General features: G+C 45.3%; 1 long non-coding RNA gene across 9 annotated transcripts in view; it reads right to left on the minus strand.

Annotated features, from left to right (window-relative positions):
* The window catches only part of LOC310883170, a 59,779-nt gene extending 47,836 nt beyond the window's left edge, over positions 1-11,943 (minus strand). For 2 of the 9 annotated variants that reach the window (XR_014573345.1, XR_014573346.1), the window contains exon 1: positions 8,808-11,943. This is a non-coding gene — a long non-coding RNA (uncharacterized lncRNA). Of the gene's footprint in view, positions 1-1,334; positions 5,234-8,807 lie in introns of those variants that run through there. The other 7 variants (XR_014573350.1, XR_014573351.1, XR_014573343.1 and 4 more) reach the window with 6 other exon arrangements.
* Positions 11,944-24,873: the final 12,930 nt, after the last annotated feature.

Here is a 24,873-nt window from a genome sequence, read left to right on the forward strand (position 1 = left end):
GTTTTTATATGTCCTCCTTTTCAGGATAAAGGCATGCAATCACTAGCAATAAGCAGACGGTTGTTCAGGAGCCCTGGCCCTGTTGATGCTTCCACGGTGCCTGTTCCCTGTCGTGGGACAAAAGGAAGCTTCCCTGCCAGCGTAAGTAAAAGGCACCGCAATAAGAAGGGTGCTATCAGCCTATTCAATAAATCTCAGAAAAGTCCATACAATTTTTACAGGTGTGCACAGATCCCAAAGTGGAGGGGACAGACACTTGGTTGCCTGAAAATCCCCCACTGAAATAGGTGGCAGCTGCTCCTGCAGCATTCTCCAGGCCACCTGGAGGTGACCTTAGGGCTTTGTTTTTTTTCAAGTCACCCTGAATGCTTGGCACCATGTCAGCAGGGGCTGTAAATTATTCTTGCTACGTTCCTTTAGGTAGTCTCATTTTAAGCCTAATCACACATTGTCTCCTGCACTCTGCTATAGTATTAATCTGAATTTGCAACTCACAGTATCTGGTTTTGCTCAGATTTTCTTTCCTTTCTATAAAAGAATAATTTCCTTCCCCTATGGAGGTTGGACATTCATAGACATAAGAAAGCTTCCAAAAAAATATGAGAAGCGTACCTAGTTACTTAGTTTTCAGACAGCAGGCTGGAAATACTCCTGCAGCTTAACCTTTGCATGCATTTTAATTTTTTGCCCAGAAACAGTACCCCTCCATGTAGCCTTTTTCTTTGCTGAGCATTCATCAGAAAACGCAAATTTGATATTAGACGTACTTTTGGCAAAAGATTCTCTGCAAATCTCTTTGCACCAGAACTGCCCAGCAGTGGAAATGTTGTACCACTGCTAGCACTGGTACAACAGGTCCCAGATCCCCCTGGAAAGGAGGCAGGTTTCACAGGGTGGCCGGTGACCGCAGCAATAAGCCAGCACTGGAAGTTCACCTCACCAAGTAAACAGCCCAGATCCCCACGTTTAAAAAAAAAAAAATTAGAAACCAAGCCTTTTTTTTATTGCACTGGTAATTTCTCTCCTGTTTCTCAAGCAACCGTGTCTGAGCATTTTCAGAAGTGATCAGAAAGCTAGGAAGTAACTTGCAGCTGGATCTTTTAACACACAAAGGTCAGCAACAAGAATCACCCCGCTACTACTCACAGCCTCCAGAAGTCACCTTGGACCGGAGGAACTGCTGCCATTCAGCGTCATTTCAGTCGACCCCAGTGCCTGAAAGTTCAGTTATTTTTACCCTTTTGTTCCTAACCCACTTTCAAAACTCCCTCAGAAGACTGCAAACCACAATCATAATAATCCCTTGAGAAAACTTGATAAAGTCTATCACTTACTTGCTCTCTCCTGTTGTTCTTGTCATTTAAATGCAAAAAAAAAAACACCAGCAAACTTCATTCAGCCTGGGTCACATCAAGAAAAAAAAGTCAAGTCAAATCTCAACTCTAGGTTCACACAGTACCTTATTAAGCAAAGGAAAAACAAGGTGGGAGATGAACACCCCAGCGGGCTCTCGGAGGAGCAGATTTATTCCCAGTGCTTTGCAGTGCCTGTTATCTCCGCCTTGGCTAAGCAAGAGAATGCTGGTGAAAATCTTTGCCTGGTACAGTACGGAGCCTCTGTTTCACAGGCCAGGAATTTTACATTGAATAATTTTTAACTTCAGCTCGGGGAGGCAAAACAGGGTCTCGTACATTCTGTCTGCTCGCTCGGGCTTTATTTATTTATTTAGCAGGAACAAGAGCTCCTAATTTTCAGGGGAGGTAGGGAACGGGGACACGCACCAACCCCTGGACTACCCCGTCGTGGGGGGCGAAGGGGGACGAGGTTAGGGCAAAGTTGGTGAACTTTTCTGGGAAAACAAAGAGAGACACACGGTTGAGAGGCTGTTTCCTTCAAGAACTGCAGACTATGATTTCCCAATTCACTTCTTTTTTTCCTCAAAAATAATTTTACTGATCTGTAGCGAATACCACCTAATCCACTCAGAACTGCTAAAACAACAGCAGTTAGCAATATCGTTGATTAGATTTGCTATTTGTCTTGCTTTACCTCCGCAGAGGGCCTGCTGAGATTCAGGCCCCGCCGTGCCAGGCGTGTTATCAGGACGAACTAGGAGGGTCTACCTTAAGTCACGGAATAAATATTCAAAAGTCTGGGGCAAGAAACAAAGAAACAAGTCACCTCAGCTCTGCCAGAAGTTATACATCAAACCAGTGGGAGAACTGGAAGTAGGCCTGGTTCCCTGAATAGTAAGACATTTAAAGATCGGGTTTACAAGTGGACCCACATGCAAAACCCTCTGCGGGATGTGTTCTTCAAAACCCTGTGTAGCTGCTGAGGTTCCAGGCCATGAATCGATGGCATTTCCTTGGGTTAACAGACATCAGTTCTCACAACAAAGCCCAGTACAGAAGCCGCCTCCTCTCCTGCAGGAGGACGCACACACAGACACACTAAACCTTAGACCTGGAAACGTCCCACTCTAAATTCCTCTGCCCTTGCATAAGGCACCGCATTATACCCAGTTATATATTGTTATACCCAGGTTTGATCGTTTTTCTTCAGCACAGGGTAGCAGCTGCCCTCTTCCACCCTGCAAGCTGTGGAATTAGTAATAGCGCTGCTGAGCACCTGCACAATTACAGCTCCATTAAAACAGACATTTAAAGTTGCTGTCTCTGTTGATTACATGTTGTTGGACCAGAAAAATCAGTCAAAGGCTCTGGGCTGGTCGGGAAGCAGAGAAACAAAATTCCCTGGTTTGTTCCCACCTTGCTTTCTGTTCCAAACGTGTCTAATTCAGTACGCTGAAGGGTCTGTCCTCATCCACGAGCAGGAAGGAGCCAGATATAGCATAGCCAGACACATTTCAGAGGAGAGGGAAACACATTCTCTTAAAAGAAATTGTCAACACTCAACTCACAGCACCGTTTCTGTAGCCTATTGTCACACACATCATTTATTGCACAACACAGTTGAGCAAACACCTGTCTGGGGTGCACAAACAGCCGTGCGTGCAGTTATAACAGACCGATGCATTTCCTTGTTTACCTGCACCACAAGCAAAAAAACAAAGCAAGAACATGGATGAAAAAAATGTGGAACCTTCCAGGTGGATGACGAAGCAGGTCTGGAAAAGGGATTGTTCGAGACATGTGGATATTGGATGTGCTGCAGATGATGCAACTTGCAGCTCTTGTGTTTGCAGGGGTGGTGGAAGGGCTGGCTTCTGAACCCAGGCATGGGCTTACCTTTTCCAGCAAAGAGTGGAAGCAACAGGAGGCGTCATGCAACTCTCAAACGCCTCAGAAGACTCCTTGAGGCTCACAAAGATATTGGTAGTATTGTTTTCAAGCCACTTGGCACCACCGTTACAGATAAATAACATGCAGAAATTGGATTTGACCAAGGCACAAAGAAAACAGAAAAGTTTAAAAAAATATTTTCCATCTCAAATACAGCAGAAGCATCAAAACATGAACCTATAGAGAGTTTTCACACCGTTTATTTTTTTTTATGTTAGTATTGAAGCGTGACTTCAAAGACACTCTCACCTGCAAGCACAGGCAAATGCTCACAGTTACGCTGAATGAAAACTGCGACGATTTACTGTTTAAATCCTGAAACAATAAACTTCCCCAAATTCAACTTCCTGATAGCCATTAAAAATTTGCATCAACTGGAAATAAAAAGCCTGCTGGGGAAGGGCTGAAAGACCGGCTGGCCTGTTTTTCAGGCAGACAAACAGCAGCGTGAATAACGCCGTGCATCAGCTGAAACAAAAAACCTCCAGGACAGCCGGGACTGACGCTGCTGAAAGCAAACCCACTCACGCCCAGCTCGGGACACCTCGGTGGCACGCACACAGGTGTTTCTCCAGCTGCCCATAGCAATGGGGAACTATCGCTGAGCATCATCCACCGCCGGGGGTTCAAAGCCGTGGTTTGTTTCCCACCCTGGCCGGGGATGTAGGAAGCACAAGGTGTTTGTCCTTTGTGGATGCAGAAGACACGGAGGTATTTCAAATTGTGCTTACAGGGTTAATTAGAGGAGCTTACTCTCTTTTACTCTCTTGCTCCAGAACACCGGCAGAAAAGGGATATTTACTCTGGAAAAAGCAGCTAAATCAGGTTTTTCTGCAGGCAGCTTCCACCTCCCTGCCCGCAGCGGGGCAAGAGGCGCAGCCCGGGGGCAATGCTTGGCCACCACCTCCTCCTGCAGGGCTCAGCCATGAGTCCTGGCAGTCCTGGGGCTGCTGGAAACCCCAGGGGGAACAAACAGCCCCAGCACAGGTTGCTTAAGCCTGTAGGTTCCTCACGCTGAGCCGAGTTCCCATTAACCACTGGCTTTGTGCAGCATAGCTTATTCGTTATGTGTACTTCCTCGGTTTCTGCCTTCGTCTTAAATGCTTTCACGTGCCAGCAAAGCAGAGGAGAAATGCCTAACTTAGTCATGGGCAGGCTGAATCACAGGCCTACCTGTTGTAGGCAGCCCAGGAGTTTTTGTGTAGTGCAGGACGAGGGGAGGAAGTCCTCACTTCACACAAAATTAATGCCCGGAATTAACAATAACCTTGCACGCTTCAAGAAACGATTGATGTGGAAGGCAGCTGGCAACGTCCTCCTCCTCCAAGTGCATGCTAAAGCCTCCCGAGTACCTCAAGAAAAATCTTTCCCCGTGTCACCAGAGAGCCTCACAGCGCTGTATTTGTACAGCACTGCTGCTTCCAAGGCAAACAGACACCACCGAACTGCAGCAGCCAGCCCGTATTGAGATGCATCAATAAAATGTGATTTATAGCAATGTCACAGGAACGTTTTGTACTTATCATGCTCAAGATAAGATAGGAGGCATTGAGAAAGGCTCATTAAAGCACAGCCTGGCAGCCAGCACATTAACGAACTTGCTTTTCAAAGCTTATTAGCAAAGAGGCAACCGTATAAACGAACAGCTTGCAGGAGTAGGTGTGCGTTGGGAGAGGAGGATTAACCTGCGGATGGCGATTATATGGAAGTGTTGGTTACAACATAACTTCTGTGTTCAAGGAGTCCACTTCTTTTATGACCCTCAAATATTCAAAAGCTCCTATGAGGATGCAGAGCTCATTGGGCTCCACCCAGCCATATCTATTTCTAGTTCAAAGTTTGATGGGAGTTATTTCAGAGACAGATTTTGTTTGTTTATTTTTTCCTGTAGAAGTGCCCTGAAGTAGTACCTGTGTCTCTCAGGAGGGCACGAACACGGTATGGAAGCAGCACCCAAGTTAATTGGGTATTTTCAGCCTACGGAAGAGAAGGCAGTGGGACCAAACAGCCAGCTGAAAGGCGGCAGGTCCCCGGAGAACTGGCCAGCACTGGGAGTCACTGGGACACACATACAGCACTGACCAGTGATGGGGGCAGGCGTGACACCAGTAAGAGGAGGGATTGCCTTGGCTGCAGCCCCGGTGGAGGAGTCCTTTTTTTCTTACCCCAACACTAGCTAATGCTGCAAGCCAGAGCTTAAAGAGCCAGCCTTGCAGCAGGAGAAACGTTTGATTTCTCTTGCTGAGATGATTCTCTTTTGCAGCAGAGCACGCTGTGGCTGCAAAAGGAAAAGGAAAAAAGGAGGAGAGGGGAAGACGGAGCCACCAAGGTTTGTTCCGGAGCAGAACAAAGGGAAGCACAGACATCTGGCTGGGAAGATGCATCCAGCACAGCTTAGTCTTCTCCAAAGAGGTCACCACTTTTCGTAGCCACCTCCATTTTAACAGACTGCTACTTCTTGTTTCCTCTTCAGCTGCACACTAGATTTCGTAGCAAAAGTGCTCATCAAGGCTGACAGTCGTGTGCATTACAGCGCAGACTGTCTCACCAGAGACATCTGAAACCCACAGAGCCTGCTCGCCATCACAACGTGCCAAAGACACTTTTAGGCTGCAAACGATACAGGACTTGGAGCTCTGCAAAGCAGCAGCCCCACATTTAGTCCAGTTCCACCTACAGCTACGTGAAGGATTACTGTAAGCAGTCAGCGAAGGTAAATACAGCTGCAGCTCCACATCAATTTACTCCAAAAGCAATGTGATATTCCATGTGAATCAGGAAAAAAATGGTAATTAACTGCTAAAACATTCCCCAAAATTGATGGGGAGAGGAGCAAGGAAGGGAAACAGCTCATGTCTCCCATGCATTTCTCTGGGAGACCTAATTTAAACAAATAGCCCCCAAATCTGAATCCCACAAGGTTAGTTCCTCATGGATGAGGGTGCTGTATTTCTCACTGAACACACGAGTATTGCTGCATCCATCTATTTATCACCCATTTTTATCAGCAACTATACATGTAAATACCTGTCTGGTGTGAAAAATACATGAAGAGCGAACCTATGGCTTAAAAATATTTTGCCTTCTCCAGCTCCATCAGCACTCAGCTAGGGACACATCCAGCAGGAAGCAGGCAGAGACCCTCATCCCATCCAAATCCCCCCAAACTGCCCCCACGTAAGCATAAAGACCATGCAACTGCTGCAGGAATCACAGACCTTTATCTGAAGAGAATAACAAGAATAGTCTCCTTCTAACTTTACTACCTAGCCACACTCAGTGTGTTTGCCCAAAATATTTGTCCTTTACCAGCAAAGCAGAAGGAATGCACGCCGTACTAGCTGATCAAATAATGCAGCTCCTGCAATCTGCTCACACGTCTCTCTACCAGCTTCTATTTTTGCATTCCCTCTCAAGACTCATTAATATCCAGTGAAATAAAAGCATCTTTGGAACAGATAACATCACCAAAGAGAACAGTATGGGAAAGGTAACACATTTTCTGCTGTCTTTGATGCTATTATAGGAGAGGAAATCCAGGCCTATATTTTCAGAATTATTAGACCACGTCAATTAACTTGCCAAATATGAAATACCGTTAAAAAAAAGAACTTGATCTGAAGAGAATTTTAACTATTTTGGAGCATGGAGCCTCATACCCCTCAGGGGTAGGTGACCTCAAGCCTTCAGCTCCACCTACCCTCAAGTATGCGAGCCCTCAGCCTCAGAGCCCCCTCTATCACCACCAACAAAACATGGAGTTAAATCCTTGAGGTTTGGGACATTCACTTGTAAATTGCTTCACTTTCATCCCTTTGCCCTCTGACTTCTGCCCCTTCAGCCTTTTCCCTCCCTTCACGAGCCATCCTTATCATTGCCTTCCTATTTTTGAGCGTGCATTAAGATAAGGCAAACAGATAAGTCACCTCTCCCACACAGGTTTACTTGCATAATCTGATAATTTACTCCAATTAGAGCACAAAATACTTCGGTCTCTCCATCCTGTTTAACCCAATTTGTAAAGTAAATATTTGCCCGGTGGTAGCTCCCATTGCCCAGACCATAGGGATGGCACACAAAAGACACCAGAAAACAGATCGTTCTTCATCTTGCTTTAATCTGAGGGTGGTCTGCAGACGTAAAAGCATTGCAGAAGTTATCACAAGAGAAATTAAAGCACAGGAGCAGCTTACCTAAGGATATTGGGAATTCCCCCATGGGAAATCTTAAGAATCAAGGCCAGGTGTCTTCTAAGAAGACACATCCCAATAAAAGTTCTTTTTTTTTGGTACGATGACAAAGTACATATAGAAATTTTGGTATGTCAGGGGACACAGGTTGTCACCTGTTGCATTTTGATGAGAACAGTACCAATATTTAGTTCCTAATACCTTGACCGTAAAATGCGTTTTACACAGGCTGCTCTCCCTCTCCTTCCCAAAATCCTGAAATCCTGAAACTGCTGCAGTACATCCTGCCTATCAGCCTCTCACATATTTATATTTATCTGCTGAAGATGAAAGAACCGCAAGAGAGACCACTGTTGCCAGCGGAGCTTTTACAATAATGAACACAGAGAAGCAATATTAAAAAAAAAATTAAAAACTACAGCAGACACAAACCTGAAAATAATCCTAGACATAAATACCCCTGAGCTTTAAGTGATTTCATGTTTGGAGCAGAACATCTTAGCAAAGAGCAGCCCATTCCTGATGATGATGGCACTCCCTGCTGGCCCACCCATCCCAGTGTCATTAACTGAAGGCCAAGGAGCTGGGCTCTTCTCCAAGGAGCCTGCCTCTCCTCCACTGCTTTTCAATACCAGCTTGCACATCTGCTCTCCAGGTCAAAGCACAGTCAATAACACCTACCGATTTGCAATTATTGGCTTCCTGCTTCTCAGAACAGGAACATCCATGGCACTAAAACATTTTTGGAGCATGTTCTATCACAGAAGTAGGGGGAACCAGAGAAAAAAAAAATGCATGAGAGTTCTCATTCAAACACAGACTTGAACTCAACCACACAACTTTAATATCCGTTACTTTCCAGAAAGTTCACATGAGAAAGTTGAAGACAGAAAATGAGTTAATTACAAGTAGCAAAGAATCAGCATTTCTTATAAATGAGACAGGCTGAGCAGATATGAAAGCTAAAATAGGAGGCTTCAATCTTTTTACTAAGATAAATGACCCCAATATGTTAGCTTAGCACTTCAGCACGTTCACAGGTGAACTGGTTGGCAGAGACCAACTTTTCCCTTCTTCCCAGTGTGTGCTGAACAAAATCCTTCAGAAGCTTATGGGGGACAGGAAGAAGACCAAGAACTACCTTCTTTTATTATAGCCATTTAAAAACATGATTCCTTTTGAAAAGAAACAACACATGGGTGATTTTTTTAAGCAAATGGCACTCCTATGGCCAAAACCATCCCTAAGGGTGCAATTTTGGGGTCAGAAAGAGAAAGGTAGTGCTCCATACAAAAGACAAGAGAATAGCTACCTGAAGACCCATTTTCCACTCACTGTTCTCCATGGACTTTGCAAGACCTTGGGCTTTCTCGTTGTGCTAGTAGGAGATGGCCTGGGTGCTAAACACCCTGCCCAGGGCCAGCCCCTCCAGCTTTAGCATTATTAATAGTTGCTGACACCTGGTGGTGAGGTTTACAAGCCTCAGGTTTGCAAGCCAGCAAGACACCACCTAGCCCAGCCTTCTTCTGGGTCTGTTCCTCATTTCCTCACCTGTAGGCAGCAGAATTTAATGGAAAATGGAAGCATCTTTAGAGGTTCTTATAAAAAACATCTGCGGACTGATGGGATACAGATCTGTTACCAGAAAATACTGCAGATTTAAATAATTATGAGTGCTTTAGGAGTCATGTTGAACTCCAGTGTGGCCCTTTCCATTACTGTGTTTGCAGTGGAGAGGTATTGTGATCTCCCCGACTGCTTTATCAGTTGCTTTGGATTTACTATGTAAGCTGAGTTTGTCTCAGCTCCACCGGTGAAGTCAACATAAGCAATTTGTTTTACAATACAGCAACCTGGGGCACTCGGGTCCTTTCAGTGGATGCACAGATATCTCAGCATCTCACATTAGAAATGGTACGTGTTTAGGTGATGAAGTTACGATGCAAGCCAATTGGCCAAATTTACAGAGCGTAGGAGTGCAGGACTTTCAAAAGTCAAACCTGACACCGTGAAGGAGTTGAAGATACTGTGTTGTTAACTTCTCTGACACCTCAGGAACAAACCTTACACAGAAGCCACTTGGGACAGGGGAAAAATATCCTCCTCTGCCTGCAACAGCAGACAAAGACTCATGTTTAACCAAAGTGCTTAGGGAAATAGAGGCAACTCCAGACAAAACATCTTTTAAGAGGCTTTAAAGTCCATTTTATGTCTGCTTACAAATGGGAGGACTCATTATGAATGCATGTGAAGTGATTAGTAAACATCCATATCTATTAAGCATAAAGGCAAAAAATCCAGACCAAAATAACTGTAAAAACTGCTCCCTTTGCTCCTTTATGTTATTGGAGCTAATCATCTGCTGAAACTCAATCTTGGCTCTTTAAATTAGCATATGGTGGGGAAACAAGAGTGAAAAGCAAAATGTTTATGCCCAGCTTTATATGCAGAGAAGGCTTTGTTTGATCAGAGCAGAGAGGTTGCAAGATGTAAACATAGTAATTAAGGCACTCATTCTAATTGCAGGCAGTTAATTGTACTGTATACTGCATAATTGAACCACCCCACACGCCACAAGAACTACAAGCCCTACATTACTGCAGCCTCCTGACAGTCGCTGGAGTTTACTTGGGGAGAGGTGTTAATCCCTCACCTGCTCATTAGTGCTCCTTCTAGGGATGCCCTGCATCCACATCAGCTTTTTCGTTCTCGTTCAGCTCTAACTGCTATCCTCATCAGTATTAGAACTGGACTCTAAACTTCACTGGGCGGTTTCTGCTTTGTGTTGGTGTTGAATAGGTAGCAGTCATTATAAAGGCTGGGTAGTGAGAAACTCCCCTTTTGTTTAGAAAAATCCCATTTTCCACAGCAAAGCATGCTCAGAAAATATATATATTTTTTCTTCCAAATGCACTTTTTTGTTTTGTTTGCAGTTTAATTTGGTGCATTTCATGTCACTTAGGGTGATTTGTTTTCATCCCCATTCTGTGCTGGATAAAAAGTCGGTTCTAGCAACTCCTCCGTGACTTGCTTGTGTTCGCTGTGTTTGATTGACCTCTTGTCCTGGTGGGCAGATGCTCTAACCACATGAAAACGCAGGCTCATAAGCTAAAACACACATTCATATGGGTATGCTTACACTGTTACCAACCATACTTTCAGGGCTCTGCCAAAATTCAGAAGCCTTCAAGCCAACGCCGTTACTGAGAGTCGAAATTTGTTTAAAAACAAAATCAACATTGGAAATAATGAAGGATCCCTCGGAGAGCAGCTCAGACCACTCGTCTCCCTTTTGGTTGGGGGATGAGATAAAGCACTCTCCCTACTGAATCTGAAGTGGGAATGTAGATAATTCATGAAATTACATGCTCTGTTCATCTTAATCACTGTTCAGCTCTGAGTCTCTTGAAGGGATATTTACCTGGAGAACCAGATTACCTCTTGCTGCGTTATCTGAGGGCAGCATATGCTTTGAATTAGATTTTCAAATATTATCTCCCCACTTGTCCTCTTTGTTATGTTTTCCGATTCAGAATTTTTCATGAAGCAGGAGATTTTTGGCAGGTTGCAAACTAAAATTAAATGTGATGGTAGGGCTTTTTCTTTCCTCATTCAACATAAAGCCCTTCTCCTATCATCACAACAGATAATGAGATTCTATTTTTCACTCTCCCTCTTAATCAGAAATAAATTTCCTCACTGAAATTGTATTAGAGAATGAGGAAATAATCTCTAATGAAAAAATAAGGCAGCCACCATTATTTTAGGTGGTGTACATATTCAAAATTATTCACAACCAAGCCAATTAAAATGTCAAATACTTGCACTGTACTGATTCCCGATCTTCAATAAAAAATGCAGCTCAGAGACAGCTTCTCGGGAAGATTGGATTCTTTTTGATGTTTAATAGCGTGTGCCTTGCCATTTCACTGCTGTGAGGTGCTACAACATGCAAAGAATCAGCTCTTCAGCTCTGGAGTGGCAGCTGGCACCTTCCAAACCAAAAGCTTGGTTCCCTCTCTCCTTTTTTTCTTGGAAACTCCTTCTTCACTGGCAAAACTCCATCAACTCCTTCGACCTTACAGGAGAAAACAAGCAATGAAATTTTGGCCGTAACCACAAAAGGACAGCGTGCAGACGGGTTCAACATCCATCCCGCAAATGTGTCATTTCGTGAGATTATGCCGGGCACCACAAGGTGTCACTCCCATCCCACCTACTGTCCCGGGGTGCTGCTGCAGGAGTCACCTCTTAGGGGAGACGATCAAAATTTGGATGACGAGCTGCTTTTTAGGGAATGGTGGTCCGGAACATGAAGTAAAGGGTCATAGTTTTACTGGATGATTGATTCGCCAATGCTTTCTGAACCAAGTGTGGCATGAAATTTTTGACTGCCATCAGAAGTACGTTAAACTTTGTCATATCCCCACCAAAAAAAAAAAAAAAACAAAAAACAAAAAAAAACCACAATATTGGAAGTTTTCGGTAGTATTATTTATTAAAAAGAAGAAAAATGACGTTATAGAAACATGGAAACCTGAGCTTCCAGAAAAAGCTTCGAAGTTTCACATATCCAACAAATGTTACAATGCAAATAAACATAAAGGAGCATAGAAGGAAGGTGCTATGCTGCACTGCTTCCTCTCAAGTAGCCTCTGCTAGGAAAGTTTGATTTGTTCCTCCAAAGAAGGATACATTAAGATTGTACAGTTTGCACTAATGGGTGAAAACTGGTGAAGCTGCCTGGTTCTTTGAGAGGAAAGCCCTCTGACAGCTAATCTATGCCAATTACAAGAGACTCCTGCAGAAGATTACCCGGAAGGTATTTTTTTAAGCAAGATACATTGGGCAATCACCCAGGCAAGAAGCTGGGAAAAGGAAAAAAATCCCTTTCAGCTCGAGGCATGAGGGGGCCTCAGGACCCCCTGCCAACCCTTGCCCAGAGCCTCCAGCGGTGGGAGCAGAGCAGCACCCTCTTTTCTTCTCTGCTTCTGTGCAATTTCCTTCCTATCACAGCCTCCTTTGTGTTCTTGAGGCACCCTTTAGATACCTTAGATGCCAACTCCAGCAGGTTGTAGGTTGCGCTGAGCTCTGATTTGGGGCTGCCCTTCTCCTTCCCCTGCACACAAAGCATCCTCACGCTTTCACTCCGCTCAGCCTGGGGTTTTCGAGCAAGCGCTGCCCCGGGGATGTTTAGTGCACGAAGCCTTTGAGAAGCCTCTGTTTGAGCGCACAGCACAATGCCAGCTTTGTCCGACCGCACAGGCCTGCCTTTCTTCCTGCCTATAAATACCACGGCAGGACTCTGCACCTCCCAGGAAAAGCAGAGGCCTCCGAGCCGGGGCTGGAGCTGAGAACCAGAAAAGGCCTCTTATGCGCCACGGAACAAAGGGGAAGGGGTGGAGCAGCAGCCATGTGAACATCGAGCAAGGAGCAAGCTCTCCTCCACAATGCTCCCCACCTCCTGCTGCACTGATGCCAGACACTCGAGCCCTGTGAGGTGAAAACAACGCTCCCGAGCTCTCCCAGCTCCCGCTGAATTGGGAAGGGGTGCAGGATGGAGCCCCGAGCTCTTCGCGTGTCAAACACACGTCCCATCTTCTGCTGGACAGACGCTGGAAATCAAAACTGCCAGGGTCTAACCCAGGCAGCTTGTGCAGAATAAAAGTCTCCTGCTCTGTAAAAATGGGCACTAGCTCGTGTTCACGGCCTGGCGAAAGGCGCCTGGAGCTGAAGGAGCAAAATATGCTGCACGAAGCCCTCGGTACCTGATGTGCTGCCTCCCACGGAAATGCAGGTTTGCACAGACAGACAGAACTGGCTATCCCCATCAGCCTCCAGCTCTTACTTTAAAAGACAGGCCCAACGAAAATTTATACACAAATACAAGTATTAAGTGGTGCAAACGGCAACCCACCGGAACGAATTTCTTGCACACATCCCAGCTTTTCCACCCAACATCACCGCCCTGCAACGCTTTTCGTGTAATGTGGACATAACAAAAGATCCTTTTCTTTTTAGTTACAGTAAACATCGGCACCAGAAACTCCTGAGAACCCTTGCTCCTTGGGTGGGTGGGAACAAAGAGACACAAAATCCCTGTGTCTGCCCAGCCTCCCTTTTGGGCAAGCTGTTCCTAGAGCCCAAGAACTGCAGAGCTAGATGGAACTCGCTTTTGCCGTGACAGGACGGGTCCTGTTTCCATACTGGTCATGACCAGCTTCTTGTTTACTTGTATAAATCATGGGTTATAAAGAAGGCCCTTATCTCTTCAAGCCATCATTGTCAAAGAAGATTCATTCAAGAACTGACGCAGTTGCAGCCTTCGAAATGTAAACAAGAACAAGTATCTCCAGCCATCTCTTCCCTGGGATTTAGCTGTAAAACTTGTTTGCAGACCGATCTAGCTTTTTTTTTTGAACAAGAGGAGCATTCTTAGAAACAGGTCATGAGTGAGAGCACTTGTAGGCAAGACAAGCGTTTGCTTTGAGCTATATCTAGTTAGATATTGTGACAGCAGAGCAGAGTCTTACCTCTAGGAGGGACAGAAACTGGCTTCCAGCAAGCATTCAGTTAAGTGTTTTCAATTTGCTCCTGCACAATAACACTTAAAACCAAGTTTTGTTGTGGCGAGGCAGAATTCTCATTCCCCTCCTTGTCTTCCCAAGGTGCGTTTTTAGCAAAGCATGGCTAAAACATGGAAAGTACGCAAGGCATAAAGGGAGTCTCGTAGCTGGCATGAATCGTGATTTTTCACAAATCAAGCTTAAAACAGTTGGACGCTTGCTCCAAGTATTTTGAAGGAAACGGAAGCCTCTGATATCAAGATATATATATATATTTAAATCAAACTTTAGAGGCACATATCAAGTAACAGCCCCTTCTTTTTTAGCCCCTTCTTTTGATGCTTCACTGTATAGAGCGCTATAAAAAAAGCAAATAAGGTAGGGGACCTGATTCCCACTGCTCAGCCACAATTATCAGCAAGAAAAGAGGCAGTGATTTACTGACGAAATTCCTTAGGGGAGAGTGAGAGCTTTCCAAAGGTCACGGTCCTGGACTTTGTGTCACCCAGCAATAAAGAGCTTTGTGGCGTGCTGTAAACCAGCACATCGATATATGTGCCTTGTCTTCGAGCAGTATTTACTGGGATGCTGGTAAAAGCACGAATAATCAGACGGGCCTCACAGATAGTGCCCGAGGCAGCGGGAACCGCATTGTACGAGAAAGGGGCGGCGGGGCAAGGCACGGCAGATTAAAGAGCTCCTTGTTAGCAGCAAGGCTGAAAAGCCAGTGGCGGCCTCCGTACACCTGACCTTTGGGGTGTGTAGGCACCAGCTGGTCATAACCCTAATACGTAGTGACAGACAGCGATGTGTAATGCTAGAAAGCTGATAAGTGGCATGCAAGACTCCCGGGTTGTAGCTAGACCATAAACATAAACCTATTTCATCATTTTCCTTGTTATTCTGGAGTCATTATACGCACTTACAGGAACCAGCAGCACAGAGCAGCTTGGACTCTTCAGCTTTCCCTGCCAAATTCTGGGAAGATCAGCAGAGGTACCGGGTTATTTCCAGACACCAACAGGCAGAATCTTTGCCCAGAAAGATGGATAGAAAGGACAAATCCCCTTCTCTCCTTGAGCTCGCCTGGCCTCAATAAAATAGATAAATGCACAAGGGCATTTCTGCCATTAAAGGCCAGGTCTTAGTTCAGTCACATAAATCCGATAGAGAGCTAGAGAAATCCTCTCTGTGTGTGCTGTGCTTTAAAATACACCAAATCACACTGTCCTCACAAGGCTGGGTCTGCTCCTGATCCCCTACCCCTGTGTCTGAAGCTGGGTCACATCAGATGAATCTGGAGGTGCTGTTCAGCAGCCTGCTTTGTGGTGAGCCTTAAAAACTAATTAGCACTTGTTTGGTGCGATATGAGAGGAGATTTTAAGGGCTGCTGATAAATCTAGATCGCGTAGTTGTGCTTAATTTATAGTGATAGAAGCTTTAAATGCCAAGAGCAACAAAAGTGCTTTGTTCTAACTTTGAACAGGCAGCCAGGGGAATGCAGGTGGTGCTTGAAATGCAACAAACAAAGCAATCTACAAAGAGCAATATTATAAAGGTGCTGCAACAATCCCTCTCGTTTTGGAGGTCCACAGAGAGCTGAAGGCATAGGATAAAACCGGCACATCCAAGCTGAGCCCTGTGCTAAGCCACCCAGTCCCCTCACATAGGATCTACTGAGAATTTGGGCTAGGGCGTCTGTTAAGAGGGGGATACAGCTTTCTGCCCCTTAGACACAATGGGAAAGTGAAAGCATGTGGGAGAGTAAAAATCTGCTTTGTATCTCAAAATAACCACGGGCTAAGTCCTGGTTGAAACCTGCAGCCCATGGGTCTGAGGAGCCTGATGTACACCAGGCGGTCCCCGTATCGTTCCCCAGCTCCCTCACCTATTTTTCAGATCAGCATCAGAGTCCATCCACCCAGCTAGAATCTGACACAAAGCAGAGCTGCCGGAGAGTAATACATAACTGCAACTCCCCCAGAAAATGCTGTCTCCCATAGGTGTTAGCTTTGTGACCTGGCTCCCCGTGGATGTATTTAACTATTGCTTTTCTATCCCGCTCCCCTGACTTCTGCTGTTGCCCTAGCCCTGGATTCAGCAGGCTTTGTGTCAGCAGATCTTCCTGTTGGCTCTCTTTCCTCTCCAGTCCTTCGGCATTCCTTTGCAGTTACAGCAGCACTCGGATATGTCGAGGAGGGCAGGGGCACGGGCTCACAAACGGGGCTATTGTGAGACGAGGCTCGTAAGCGTATATGTCTGAAGCTGTTCCCATTTACTTCTCACTCCTCGAGTTCTCAAGTGGTGCTTGAATTCCCCATTTGCATCGTGCTTTCTAGCACCGTATAGCTAGAAAGCCTGGAGATCATGTCACGCACTTAGCACACGGGCATTTCCAGCCCTTCGTGTGCTCTCCAGTAAGCCTGAAAATAATGCTGCCTTTTTGTTCTCGAGTAACTCGCGCGAGGCCAACGAGCAAAGCCTAAAGGAAAGCCGCTCGCATCCCGGTGGCAGCACGACCCCTCGGCTCGCCGTGCCTCTTCCATTCTGGGCACCCTGAGCATAACGGGGAAATTCTAATTCTGGAGCACAACGGGAGGGAGAAGAGAAAAGAGGGGTGACAATTTCAGGCTACGTTTCCCAACCCTGACCTGCAGGCATCAGTTACAACACAAACAATAGTTTCGAGACAATATTCGTATCGGCAGGCTCGTAAACGCTCTCCAGATTCGCCAGCTGATGAAAGCTGCTGCAAGCTCGTATCGAGGCCACTGAGAGTACAGAAAGCCTGATGTAGATCTGTATTTCCACGTCTCTTGCTTAGCCTAAACCCCTGCCCTATGCTGCAATGGGATGTTAAAATGATAACAATTAACTGATAACGGTAACAACAAAGTATTGTTTCGAGCAGATTTCAGCTAGTGCCTTTCAAGAGATAACAAAACCTCTCCCGCGTTGTGAAAGGAGCACTGCAATAGTACACTGAGACGGGAACATCAGCTTCCATTTGGAAAGTCCTGGTTTGTCTGGGTAGCTAATATTTGTTATTGTTTTTTAAAGGACAGTGCCTCTCTTGGATTGTATTGAAGTTGAATTTACTTCATTAAAAAAAAAAAAAAGCTAATGCTCCCAATGGTGTCAGCAGTGAAATACTCTGTGTGGTTCAGAGCTCGCCCTAATCTATCATGCAATTAACTTAGTTAGGATCTTTGCCATCCTCCTTGGAAATTGATGAAAAAGTAATTAACAACGGATGCTCACTTACAGCTGCTAAAAGCTGCCAGAATGATTGACAGCCTGCAAAGAATGGAAGGTTTGGGCTGGCAATTCAATCCAACCAGCACTGCCAGTGATTTGCAGGAAATAAATTAATAAAAAAAAAAAAAAACAACACAGTGGATGCTCCTTTCTGTACAGCTGGGCAGGCAGAACCACCAGCAGCACCTTCATCACCAACTCCAGAGAAGGAGAAGGGCAAGGCAGAGATTTCAACACTGTCAACGAAATGCCCCTGGGAGAGGGAGAAATTACTAGCAGAACCTGCCCGACACGTCACGACAGCACTGCCTGGCTGTGGGCTGAATCCAGGACGCCCACATCAGGTATCAGCTCTTTTTTTTTTTTTCCTCCCCCTTTTGGAATTAGACAGCGTTAAATTAACTCCCCTTAACTAACGGCCTCAGCTTCGTGTAATTGGAAGAGCTGGAGTATCGATGGCTGAAGAACTGACTGATACAACTCCTGGCACCGGGGGCTTTAGCTGTTTTCTGCCTGACCAAAATGCAGTTCGGCAGCGAAAATGAAAAGCAAGCTCTCCTGCAGTTATATATCTGCAGGAGGAAATACTTCCCCATTAAGTCTTTGTGCTCTTTTTTCGCTTCCTGCCTCCCAAACTGAGGACGTTAAACCTGGACACGGGATTGCACCATTACTTTCGGTGCGTCGGGCAAACTTCCACCAGGAGCACGAAACAATCATTGGCACTGAGTTGACCGAACTTCCCAGAAAGCTTTAAGAAGCTATCACCCTATTTTATTTCGATAAAACTGGTTTCCCTAATTAAGTGAACCAGAAAGGAAGCCTGACTGCAAAACAGCGACCCTCTCAGCTTCAGGTCTGCCAAAGTAAATAAGGTTGAAGAGGGTTCGCAGTCAGCAAGGTGTGCTCTCCTGAGGCTGGAAAAAAGCCCTGAGCCGTTTTGCTCGGGAGTAACCATGCTTCATAAAGCCAGGCCCACACAAAGACGCCACCCAACTGGAGACAGATCCACAGCCAAGAGGAAAAGCGGAGTGTTCGGCTGGCATCACCCGGCAGTGATTCGCCCGATGCCACCCGTCGGCACTACTCGGGGCTGGGCATTCACCATTTGCTCCGCACCCCCTCACCCTACGAGATGGAAGGGCAGGCACAAAGGGTTGGAGGCAAAGCTCAGTGCAAGAAAAATGGGGGGTTTGAATTATTTTGGGTAGAAAAAAATATGAAAGGATGGGTGAAGCGCTTAACTTTCAAAGGCGTTTTTATCTGGATTGATTTAGCACCTGCCTTACAGCTCACTGCAACCAGCAGGCAGCCTTGCTTTGCTTCAAGACAAGCCATAAAAAACACGAAGACACCCACGGCAAGCCTCCAGGGAAATCGAAGCATGCTACACCCGGAGCTGCCCACCACACCGAGGTCTGCCCGGACTTCAGAGCACCCCATGACCTCCAGTTCGTGCAGGAGCCCAAGGAAGGCTCCAGGCAAGCCCAGACCAAGGGAATGCAGACAGGCAGGCTCGGCCCACAGGGCAGAAGCTGACAAATTGAGCTAACACAAGAAAACGGACGGGCACAAAGGTTCACAGCCCCTGGAGGTACCACCACCACTCATCGGAGGTGATGCAGAGCCGCACAGGACCGCCAGCAGAGCCCACGGCCTGCGCCAGCACTAGGATGACATGGGGACACCCAGAGCAGTTTTACCTGAACCAGCCTCTGGCAGTAAGGAACACGGACCAGACCGAGAAATCAGGGCACAATCGAAGTCAAGATAGGAGGTTTAATCTCCTCCTGAACTGCAGCGTGCAGCACCACCCTCCATCTAGGTAATTGCCTTTATCACTGCAGCAGTAGAAATGTAACCCTGTGGCCCGAGTAAAACCCCATCCTTCCCTGCTTTAGCTCTTCCTTAATTAAGATACAGACCCTAAACTCCCATCAAACAGGCATTGTGGTTCAAGTAATGCTTAACCTCTGGTGCTCTGGGCTTTTTGTCGGTTAGTCAACCACTAGAGCTGCAGGCTCTAGCTATTCTCCTGAAAATGAAGAGAAAGTGTTTAGCTTCACCCAGCTGATGGCAGACGCACACAAATTGTCCCGGTTTGCATCAGCCGGCCCATCAGCTGTCGCCCAGCTTCCATCTCCTTCGTCTGGCGGCACAAGCAACGGAGCAAGCTAAGGCAGCGCGATGCTAAAGGCTCGGAGAGAGGATAGTGCAGGGTTTTTCAAGGAGGCTTTCTTCAAATCCTGCTGACTTAGAGCAAGGACGGCAGCAAGGCTGCTGAAGGCCTGGTGGCACCTGGGTGAACTTGCCCTTATCAGAGAAGGTTGTGCTAGAAATAATTCTGCGGTGATAGGGGTCCCAGGACCTGGGGAATCTTTTGTCTCATCCATAATTTCTGAGCTGCCGTGCCTGATTCGTGCTTTGGTTCTAATTTTAAAGGTCATGGTCCAGCCAACACCACTGAAATATGACTAACAGCCATTTTTGTCTCTCCTATGTTTTTTTTTTTCCTTGTTTGCCTGCTGTGATGTATGCTCAGTTTTCACACAGAAACGGGGGGTGGTGATGGGGAACACAAATCACGCCTTTTTTTCTTGAATGCAAGAGACACGATACAATCCTCCTAGCAGGGCAGCAGCGTGCTACAGAGAGCAGAACGGGCGGATTACAAGCATCTGTTTTCCCAAGTCTTTCTCGGTGGGACTGTATTAGTCTACAGCAGGCTAATATCTGGCACAAATTGAAAAATACATAAAAATGCCTTCCTGGACAAGACTCATCATTTGTTTCCAAATTCAAAGTAGAGGAAAAAAAAACACCCACCCCATCAGCTAAGATCTAAAAAGAGAAGCTCAGGGGTTTTATTTCCCTTTAAAATCAAAGAATATGCATCACGGTCAACAACACAGAGCATTCACATACTGCTGTTACCTTCCAGTGATTATTTTTGAAAGTAACTATGTACCCGCCAACTTAGCCTGTGATAATAGTGACAGGAAATCCGTACTTGCTTTTCTCTTTCTCTGAAAAAAAAACAAAAAAAAAGCTGTTGAGGGGGGATCTTATCTTTTATCTTTATTTTTCCTCATCTTCTACCTCCTTTATGCTCCTTACCCTAAGGAGGGGGACCAGAAGTGAGCATTATCTCCAGAAAGTACTCATCCTAAGATCAGCTCAGGCACAGAAGAGGAAATGGCTGCTCCTGCTGAGCACCAGCCCTGCTAGCTGAGAGCATCTGCCTCTAGAGCTGCTGCGATGCCAACTGTACTTGTAAAATACTGTCGGGGGTGACTTCGGATACAGACAGTGTTAGGATGCAACACAGGGAAAGGATTTTTGGCTTGGGTGGGGTAGGGAAGCGTGCTACAACACAAGCTAGTCTTTCCCACTTCACAGGAACTATTTTATGTGTTTCGGGAGATGTTAATTTTCATTTACCTGTGCTGTTTATTAGCTGCAGCACAAATGGAAGAAGCCAGGATAAAAATTCAGAAAGCCAAAGGAAAAAAAAGCCCTACCTGATAGAGCACAGATTCACTGTGTGATGGAGCCACTACACGAAATTCTCAACTGACATAGCCCTGTAATATCACATTGGCTCCGAGGCAGGAGCACTTAAACACACCCCATTTTTCTGTAAGCCTAGCACACAAAACTGATGGCTTTACTACTGAGGATATATACCTTACATCGACTACTACATGTTTACGAGCATTATCTCATCCGTTAGCCATGCTTCCAAAATCCGAGGCAGCCCTTTGCTGCGCCGCGTGATTCATTTGTCTACAAGTTGTTTTAGACTTCCATCTGTTTCACTCATACGGGGCCTGGCCTGCTGAAAAAAACTGCTGTCCTCCTTTTGGACAAATTATTGCAAGCAGAAGAGGAAGCAAACAGCTGCTGCCAAATAACATAGCTCCCGTTTCTGAGGATGGAATAACCTCAAGGTGTATTTCAGCATCGTTGTCCTTTGGCAAGGATTGCTGCAGTTATGGCAATGAACAGGTAGCCTGTGGCATGGGAGAGGAGGTCAAGCCGGAAAGGTTCAACATAAGCATCCGCAGTTTGGCCCATGGTGGTAACAGCAACCAAATTAGCAAACATCCCAGATCTGGAGGCCTGAGACACGGTCACGCTGGGAAGGGGACTGGCACGCTCCTTTCACACCAGACATCAGACAGCACAAGCTTGGGATCAGCGGTGATTTGGGCATCGCGCGTATCAGCAGCAGGTGCTGATGAAAAGCTTTTTTTTTTTTCCCTAAAAATTTCCCTAATATCTAATGGCAAGTGCCCTCAGCCAGCTAAGGTCCCGAACATGACTCTCGTGGCTCATTTCTCAATGCATTATACAGTAGCTGTTCATTAAGTAATTCGTAAAGTTGTATGCAAACAAGATGTATCTCCACAGTTAACCTATTCCCAAATTGTTACCTTCAGCATAATTACTACTGAAAACATTTCTGCAGGTTTTTTTTAAGCTGTGCCAAAAATTGTTTAAGCACCATTTAAAGTTAGCACCAGTTTACACACAAGCACATGTATTTCAGATGAACTCTTTGCGGGTCTCCCTTTCCCTTATCTCAAATAAAAGGCTCAGATTTCACTTAGGCTTAAGAAGTCTTCGTATCATAAGGAGTGGACGCAAACGTTGGTGCTACCTCCTGTCCATAGTAGGCTGTATGTTGGGAGTCTGCAGCGTGAACACACTGGAGATCGCAAACAAAAAGTAGCAGAATGAGGCTTAAGTTTGTAAGAAGGGATCGTGCTCTAGGAAAGAACAGTCCCGTATTGGCGTTTGAAGGGGAGTAATTGCCATCAGAAATTCAGAGACAAAGTCTTACGAGCACTGACATCAAGTCACAGTAACTTGACAAGCTGATGAACTATACCGCAACATTTTGGAAGAGCACGAGTGTTTTAGGAAGCTGAGCGCTCCAACTGACTGCTGCGGGGACGGGGATTGTGAAGCAGAAGAGAATATTCTATTTCGATGGATGTCAAATTGCAACAAAACAGATGACTTATTTATAAATGACAGCCATCCTAAAATGAGTATGACAGATCTAAAGCCTAAACCCGTCCGTATTAGTCCTGCTACAGTCACCTAAATGATAAAGACCTAATCATTTGCAGCAAATACCTCAGAGCTGCATCACTTCTTATTGAAATCGTGCTTTTAAAATGCTTTTAACACTTTGCTAAAGGAACAGAAATCACCTGAAAAAAAAAAAATGCAATTATGTGAATACTGTTCACAATAAAAACATGGCAAGGCTATTAAAATAACAAACGCTATATCATTTCACCTTTTTTCCTCACCAGGAAACATTAAAAATAAATGACTAAAATGCAAAGCAGCTTTTAGACACGTCAGCGGACCTCATCGTGCTGGTGGCAAGAGCAGCACAAGCACACTTCAGCTACTGACTATATCTTAAGAGCGTTCCTTCAAACAACGTAAAATAACAGAACCAAATTAAAAAGTTGTACTTGGACCAGATTTTTTTTTTTTAATTGAAGCTACTATCACATCATTGCAGGCACTAGCTTGCCACAGCAGAGCTACGCTTTCCTGCTAAGCTCAGCCATTTGTAGCAGACAGCATTTCCACACAGTCACACACAGCTGGATCTCACCACCCAGATATCTACAGATCTCAAGTGAAGAGGCTCAAGTTTTTGTGGCAATTTAAGTATTCTTTCTCACTCTTACATCCTCTTTGCCCACGCAAGTCAGACCACATCCTGTGTAACCGTAGAGGGACAAAGAGTGCAAAAATCTTCTTCCTTTTTCCCCCAATTAGCACCTAAGCCCCATCTCACCACCCACCCACGCTTTTTTCCCCCGCTCCCCTTCAATTTCTTACATAGTTTAAAAGCTTTCAGCCTTCAAAACTTATTCACACAAAGTTACCGGCTTGAACCCATAGTCCCAGGTGTATTTCCATGCAATGCTCCCAATAAGCTTTGGATGGAGGCAGAAGCAGGGGGCAGGAGAAGAGAAAAAAAGGCATGGGAAGATACAGGAAGAAACCTCAGGACAAATTCCATGAGATCTGGTTAATACCTAAATGAATGTGGATTGGACCTAAGTTATTATGTTTGTACATAGTGTTATCGCTTAATTTAGCATACTTCACACAGTTTGTACATATCAGCTGTATGACAAAATACTTAAGAGTATCTGTATACAATGTCATCCTGTTTTGTTCTTCGTGCACGTGATGCCAGCCTGCTGGAGGGTTTATAACTGGATATCAGACTTTAATTAAACACGAGGTTTTAGACTTCTGATTTTGAGAAATGATTGCCACAGCCTTCCATCTATGGCGCACTCACCTTCAGACAGTGTCATATCTGAGAGACAGCTCCTCTCAGGTGTGCAAAATGTGCCTCAAATTGTTCCCTGGTGCTGTACAGCCACTTACGGTTCTCCCCAGTTCACTTGCTGCCAATTTCATCTATCGAATGCAGTCAGGTGACTAATGGCAAGGAGGCAAGGACACTCAGTACTTCCTCTTCCCAAAGGCTGCTATATTTTGGTGTGCATGGTGGTCAGAGTCCATTTAACTGACAAATCCACTTTCAAGTCGTCTTCTCCCACTGGGATAATTTTCCAGGTCAATTTCTCCTCATGTGTTACACTGTCACCTTGGCTTTGACAACCAAGCTTATTAGACTTTTCATAGTGCATGCACAGTAGTCATTAAAGCACTTGGCTTAGCCTTCCCCATCAGCATGCCTCACTAAAAGCAGCATCTTTCTCACGCGTGAGGCTACTCAACTAGTTTTGCGAGGGAAGAGTATTGCCAGATTTAACTACCCGTGTTTCAGACTGTATGGCTCAGCATCCCGGTTTCCTTTGGCTCAGCTCTTGTTATTGCAGATTGTTTTGGCAACTGCAGTTAAGAACACAAGATACATTAGTATGAAAAGCAAGGAAGTAAAAGAAGTCCAACAACAGTACCAGATACCCATATAGGGAAGGGGCAGGAAGAAAGAACACTTTTTTTCCAAAGCAATCAGAGAACAGATGTGGAAAAAATCAAAAATTCCCAACCCCCTAACCTTCCCTTCAATTCATACATTATTATCTTGAAGATCTCAACTTCTGGTACATTTGGCACTGTTCAGTAGCCTCCTCTTTTAGACTTTTCTTGCTGCACCTGCTATCTGTCAGTGTTCTTAAATATTCAACATCAAAAAAAATCAGTAATTTACTAAAGCTGCCTTCTCTGCTGAAGAGTTACTTTGACATACTACAGGTAATTATGAGTTGCTTTTGTCATGTTGTCATATACCATTACAAATACTTGTTCAAAATATTACTTCAAGGTGCAAAGAGACAAGCTGCAGATGAACAGCCTGGTTATCCTACTGTAGAACTGGGCAGGATCATCCAGACTCATCTCTCCCTTTTTTGGTATTTGAAATTTCATTTCTGGTGGAGGTAACATGCCATATGAGCTGAAACAGTGATCTGCTTTGGGTGCAAATTTTGCTCCCTTCATTCTGTGCTTGAAAAGGAAACGCAAGTGACCTTCACAGTC

Source organism: Anser anser, assembly GCF_964211835.1.
Source record: "Anser anser genome assembly, chromosome: 17".
Lineage (NCBI taxonomy): Eukaryota > Metazoa > Chordata > Aves > Anseriformes > Anatidae > Anser > Anser anser.